General features: G+C 34.7%; 1 non-coding gene across 1 annotated transcript; it reads left to right on the plus strand.

Annotated features, from left to right (window-relative positions):
- Window positions 1-1203: 1203 nt before the first annotated feature.
- On the plus strand, window positions 1204-1276 carry TRNAV-UAC (transfer RNA valine (anticodon UAC)). The gene has a single exon. It is a non-coding gene; the product is annotated as a tRNA-Val (tRNA).
- The last annotated feature ends 5834 nt before the right edge of the window (window positions 1277-7110 follow it).

The following is a 7110-nucleotide window of genomic DNA, read 5'->3' on the forward strand; positions in this document are numbered from 1 at the left end:
TGTTCTCCTTGGTGATTTAATAAGCCAAATTAAAGCCAAAAGAGGAAGAAGAGTAGCTCTTAATCAATTTTAAAGGTATACAATCAGTATTCAATCCTAAAAAAGAACTGACACAACACTAGTGACAATTGTAAGTTCTTGCTAGACTCAGAGTACAACATTTGAGGATCAACATCAAAATAATAACTGTGTAGAGACAGAATGCCATTTGGGTTGTTTATTCTCTTCCTCTTATAGCTGTTTGTATGAAAAGACAACACCGGGTGTTATTATATAGTGTTCCCTGATTTATATGCAAGGGAAAGTTTGGAAAAAAAAGAATTCTTCCTAGACATTTTTATCAATGTCTATGACTTTATTCAACAAATTACTTTAACCCAATGAAAATTATTATGAAAAAAATAGATCCATATAATATTTATTAATTATTACCCTGTAAAAATCCACCTGTTTTGCCCAGGCTTAATTTCATATCTAATGTTTCTCTCTGGCAAGGTTGAGAGATGAGTAGATCCTTCCTTCAGAATGGCTATCATTCTATCCTGATGAGGATGCAAAACATAGATCCAAGCTCTGTAAAAACTTACTGTAAAAGAAACAAACCTCTCACATCTGATCTTTTATGCAATAACCAGCTCAGTCTCCTGATTTGAAACCGAATAGAGCCATTGTAGGAACACCTAGACAGAAAAGTTCGGGGCCTCACAAGACCTTGAAATCTAACAGCTATGAAATTTTGAATTTTTTGGAGAATTAGTATGGATTTTGAAGTTAAATTAAAAAAAAAATATCTTTATCCTTATACAGTTTTGTCTGACAAATCTGATGAACCCACTTTGATAAAAATAAATCTCAGGTTTGTGAAGATATTGAGGTCTATCAAAACATGTTTTGAATTTAAAATCCCTACTCCATATATTACTTACGAGGGAGGAACAACTTGGTCAAAATATCACAACAATGACAAAAAATAAATAATAGTTCCTCCATCACAAAAAGATGTGTATATTTTTATTCCAGAGGGGGAAAAAAATGATGTCTAATGATAGTGTAGTAGATGTCATTTATATTCATAATATTCATTGTGAATGATAATAACATATAATTATAATTATTCTTTATGGACAAAGTCATATTATCAAAATAAACATTTTATATATTACATGTATATTATTTACTAATTTTACTAAAGTATATAAGAGTGGTTTCGTAGTGTAGTGGTTATCACGTCTGCTTTACACGCAGAAGGTCCCCGGTTCGAGCCCGGGCGGAACCAGAATTCTTTTATTCTTTCCTTTTTTACTCATTCATATCGTAATGTTGTTAGGTTATTGTATGTAGTAACTTAATTATATTATCACAGCAGGGGTACCGTATGATTTGTTGTATTTTCATATTGTCTACTAAATACGTTTGTGTTTTTCTTCCATTGCTTCTCTTTCTAAATAGATAATGAAGGCTTAGGGTGTATATTATGTACTAAGTAAGGGGATTATCGAATTGGATTCTATCGTGTTTGTATTTTGTATTATTATACATATATTGTATGCGTAGAAATGGAAATCCCAATTTCTTCGAACTAACAAGATAACAATCCTCTATCATCATCGATATAATTATCTCTTTCAATGTTTCCCATACTTTTTTTAAGGCCAGGGAACTTTAATGACTAGAAAAGGGATTTTAAAAAAGAATCAACTTAGTTTAGAAATTAAAAAAAGTGGATCGGCTCTTTTTTTCTGTTTTATTCATTATTTAATAGGTCGTCGGGGTGTGAACATCTCTCTCTAAAAAAAGAATTTCTGTGAATTAGGTTTGGGTTTGAATTTTTTTTGAATAAAAAAATTATTTTTTTTAAAGAAAATTCAAAGAATCAATTACTATTCACAAAAAACTTCAAAAATTTAATTTTTTGAAAAAAAAAATCAAAAATCCACAGTTGTTTTATGAAAATTTTTAAATATTAAATTAAATTTTTTTTTCTTTTTAAAGCACAAAAATCTGCAGCAATTGGCAAAAAATTTAATTTTTAGGAAATATTCGCTCCTGTCTTCTCCTTACACTTCCTAGTACTCAATTCCTATTACATTTCGTTACCTTTAAGTTATCACACAACCTTTCCTACGAAAAGAAATAGAAAAAAGGTCCAAAATCAGTTGGTAGTCAACCAATGCTTCACAACAATGGAAGTATTATTCAATTATTCAGACCAGTGTGTGGAAAGAGGTTTGTGAGGGTTAAGCGGAAGTTTGACACCAGCCAAGAAAGAAACTCATCCTGATACCCACCCTCTCGAATAAACCTTTTGGTTGCATGTCGAGAGGAAGGTTTGCAGTATCCTTCATAAAAAGACCGGCCCCTTCAAAGCCATTGCCAGCCAGGATGGAGACGCCATGACAAAGAACCACATCTACAGCAAGCTCCAGGCCTTCCACCGCCTGGAGGGCATTATTGCAGCTAAGAGCGGCTACATTAATGATTATGAGAGCTCAGACCCACATCTATTAATTTTGTTGAATCTCTATTGTTATTTAATAAATTATATCTTGTTGGAGTTTAAAATTATAAGTGTTCAGATTTGAATGTACCCCTCGTTATGAGACGCAACTTAGACGAAAAAAACATGCGTTCATCATGCCGAGCAGTTGTGAAAATTGATGCCAGTCTCCACTGGGGTTGCTCACAGTTATTTAAATTAATTATATACTTCTCTTAATAATAACTTTTTTGTCCCAACAGAAATACACGAATTAATTGTGATTGAATGTGTTCTAAAACGTATGGGGGACACTAAGCAATATAAATATATCAATGTGCATGGTTTGAGAAACACTGTTGATATATGTATATAAAAAATTAATGAATTTTCTCTCTCTCTCTCTCTTTGGTTTATGATGATAATGATGAAGATAGATTATAGAGGCTGATAGTCTCTATAACTAAGCTCAAACTATTTCTCATTTGCCATCCATTATGAAAATAGATTATAGTTTGTACATCTGTCGATGTTTGTCGTAATTAATGAGGGATAATCATTATTATTATATATTGAATTCCTTTTAATAAGGTTCTAATGTTTTGTGGCTGTGCTTTTTGGGTTGATAATAAAGGCTTACTGTAGAAAGTTGAACGGGAGACTCAAAGATCTTTGAGTCTAAAGGTAAATCAAATATGGGGTTCGTCATAGACCACGTGGTTATTTTTTCAAATAGTTTTACGAGACCAGGGGTGTCCTTGTAACTCTACACAATTCTCCCAGTGATGCTTCCATCTCTGTAACCTGTCCAAATAATACTAAGCACTTTTCTTTCTTCTCATGAACTCAAGAGATTTGCATGGGATGATTTCTTTAACTCCTCCGGATCCAGTTTGACCTTTTGACAGAGCCCTTCTTCCTCCCAACGTTTCAACTTGCTGACGGCGTAGAAGGTGATCTTGGGGATGCTCAAATGGTTGGGCACTTCTGTCGGGGTTCTTCCAGCGCCAAGGAGTGCGTGTGCCGAAATTTTGTCGATCAGGTTCAAGTCTGATTTTCTCGACTTGTTCGTAAGCTACAAAGACCTTATTTATGTTGTTTTGTAACTAATTGCTTATGCCTTAATATATCAAAATATAAATTAATTTCAATCTCACAACCTTCATTAATTATCGAATTAGTAAGTGTTCAGATTTCCATGGACCGCCCGATATAATAACAATTAAACCAAATCGAAACGCTATTAAGACTATTAAGACGCTGTGTTTATTTCTCTTAATGCCTCGAGTAGATTTGTCATTAAATGTAGGCATTTAATGCATAGAAGTACATAGTTATGTACAATCATTTATACTAGATAAAAGTATATTGTTATGAACTACAAGCTTACATCTCGCGCTGCTCTCTTGGGTGTTCATACTGAGTGTGTAGACTGTAAATTAGACTGTCTTGTTGTCGGACTAATATACATTTTTCTCAGCTCAAAAACCTTTTCTACTGAAATCAATCAAAAGGCTCATTTTGGCAAAGTTAGTGGCCTCTAAAGCCCTTTTGGGGTGGTACAATACATTTTAATTTCGAAAAAATGGGATTTTTGTTTGACATCTTTAAGCACCGCTATGAGTCAGGTCTTCCTGAGATACAACTTTCCTAACTTTTGGGACCTTAACATGTGCCGACCCTCCTCTCCATATGCGAACCCCTTGGAATACTCTATCCAGACACGTCTGGAGGAGAGGGTGTGTGTTACTCCTCACGGGATTGTCCAGTGTCTAGAGGCTTCCATACAGAAGAAGTGTACCAAGCTCTAACGTGACTATATAGTAAAGGTCCGAAGGGTTTTTGGCCTCGTATTAGGACAATTATTAGAGCTGAGGGCTCACATATTGAATAAAAATTGTACCTTGTACTATTTTTAAGGTGATTTTGTTAAATCAATATGCGCGCAAAACCTTTGTTGAAATTTTACTTTTCAAAAAAAAAAATGTGCACCACTAGATAAGGTCAACCCTGTGTATATAGTACGATTTTTGACTTATACATTGTAGGAAATAAGGAGGGGGCTGGAAGGGCTGTAGCCTTTCCAGCCCCCTGCAGTATTTGATCCATTCCCGATTTTGTAAGTGTGACCAAGTATAAAGATTACCTATGTAATTGAGGTCCAGAGACTGGCTAGGCCACTCAAGACCTTAATGCGCTTCTTCTTGATTCACTCTATTCTTGCCATAGTCGTATGTTATGAGTATTTGTTGTGCTAGAAGACCCATTATGCGACACATATTAAGTACCCTGTTGTAATCCAAGATTTCCCCGAAAAAATCAATTCTCTCTTTAATGCGGTCAAGACTTTCTTTGTCAATTTAGCAGAGAAAAACCCTCAAAACAAAAGGCTTACAACACCATGCTTGACGGTGGGAATTATACAGTGAGAACAAAAATGATGATTTTAACCCCATGATCACCATTCCTACCGTTAAGAATGGTCTGACGAAAGGAGGGTGTCATGCAAGATTTTTCGGTAGATCCATCCTTCCTTCGATACAGTGAAATCGTCCCTTCCCATTAGCATACTTGTACGTAAACTAGAGAAGAGAGCTCAGGTTTCTATATGCTTAATTTATCGAAATATGAATTAATTGTTCAGATTTCAATAGACCACCCGGGCATTCTTTCTCTCACTGCTAAAATAAACCTACCAATCAAATGATGGACTGCTATTTTCTTTGTCAATGGGCAAACTTACAAAATCAGCAGAAGATCAGGGACGTATTGTCTCTAGAGTTGTGTCAGGCCCTCATTTATTCGGTCCAGTCAAGTCCAGTCTTTGGACTAGTCCTTAAAACTGGTGGTTCTTCGTAATGTCAGTATTAGAACTGATTTAAAAAAAAGAGGGATACATTTTAATGAAGGAATGATCTTTATGTGTTTTAGGACTAATATCCATGAATGAACCGTACCAGACTGAGACTGAACTGGACAGGACTACAGTCTTCAGTCCTTTATAAGAACTGACACAACAGTAACAGTAGAGGCCTAAAGAGGCCTAAAAATGGCCAATTTTGGCCTCAAAATACAATTTCTCTAACTGAAATGCCTTATACCAGGCCAAAAATGGTATGAAAGACCTGTAACCAAGGTTGTGGCGGTTCAGTTTTAGCGGTTTTACATCCCCGGTCTTTCATTCAACGGTTTCAGTCTTTGTCTCAGTTCCGGTCTTCCGTCTGGGTTCTTTTTGATACAGACTCAGTTTGGTAATAGGCATTTTAAATAGGAGGTGCCGCTAGAAAATTCTGGCTCAGGAAATAATTTTAGATACAAACAGGGCCGCAGCTTCCTTATATCCAGAGTGCTTAGTTCCCCAAATTCAAGCAGGGCCCAGAAGACTATGGTTGCTTAAGACAATGTTTTTCAAAGTGGGTCTGCGAGGGGAGGATAGTGGGAGCAGCACAGGAAGATGGACAATTGAGGACTGCTTTCAGTCTACATATATATATATATAGTATATATTTTTCGTATAAATGGGGCATCAGCTAAAAATATATTAGAGTATGGCTTGCCATTGTAAAGATTGGGAAACCCTGGCTTATTAATTATTATAGTTATGATATTATAGAGACTCGATAATCTTAGTTGCAGACCTGAATCCATAATCTACAGAACCACTTCCCTCCTTTATTTATCCTGTCTGGTGCATAAAACCACTTTTCCTGATCAATAAGAAGCCCTTATCTATTTGGAATTCAAATACAACTGTATCACCCTGGTGACGTAAAAAAAAAAATCATTGGAAAACACTGCAATTGCACTTAAAAAAAACCCTCAGAAAATTGACTTATTTATTAAAGCTAATTGAAGCACAACCTTACCTGTAACTTTGCCAAAGTGACATTTTTGACTGGTTTAAGAAGAAAAGATAACTATGCAAAGGGAGAAAAATATACATACAGCTGAAACCGAAACAGTCTAACGTACATATTATATGTTATATATGTAATGAGTGATGATCATGTCATTTATTTTAACAACTTAATTAATGACTTTTAAAATATATAACTAATATGTATATGTACTAGACCAGCTAGTGTTGTAAATAATACTATGCTTCATGTGTTTTAGATATATAAAAGAGAGTAGGTTTCTGTGTAGATTCATTGTCCCTATTTCTTTTAACAGATGAGGAGACGTTTGTACATCAATTATAGTTTGTGTAGAATGATTCTACAAACATAATATTTGTATATTTGTTTGATGATGTGTATATTATTATAATATTTTATGTTAAAGAGTTATGACATATTCCCTCCGATGTATAAGGGATATGCATTTGAATAAATGCGTTAAATATGTCCTGACGGTATGTTAAATGTAAAAAAAATGCTTGCAAAAAAGCAGCTTACCTTTCGTGACGTTCTATTAGATCCTCTGCAAACTGACGTGAAAAGAAGTAATGCAATGATATCGTCAGGAATTACTGCAATGTCATACATATATATCGAAGTATGAATTAATTTTAATTACTCACCCTTGATTAATTATTGAATTAGTAAGTGTTCAGATTTCAATGGACCACCCGGTAGCCTTCTACTATCTATCTTTTACATTACGTTTCATAGAAGGATTATAAAATACCGGGC

This window comes from Lepeophtheirus salmonis, chromosome 1 (genome assembly GCF_016086655.4).
Source record: "Lepeophtheirus salmonis chromosome 1, UVic_Lsal_1.4, whole genome shotgun sequence".
NCBI lineage: Eukaryota > Metazoa > Arthropoda > Copepoda > Siphonostomatoida > Caligidae > Lepeophtheirus > Lepeophtheirus salmonis.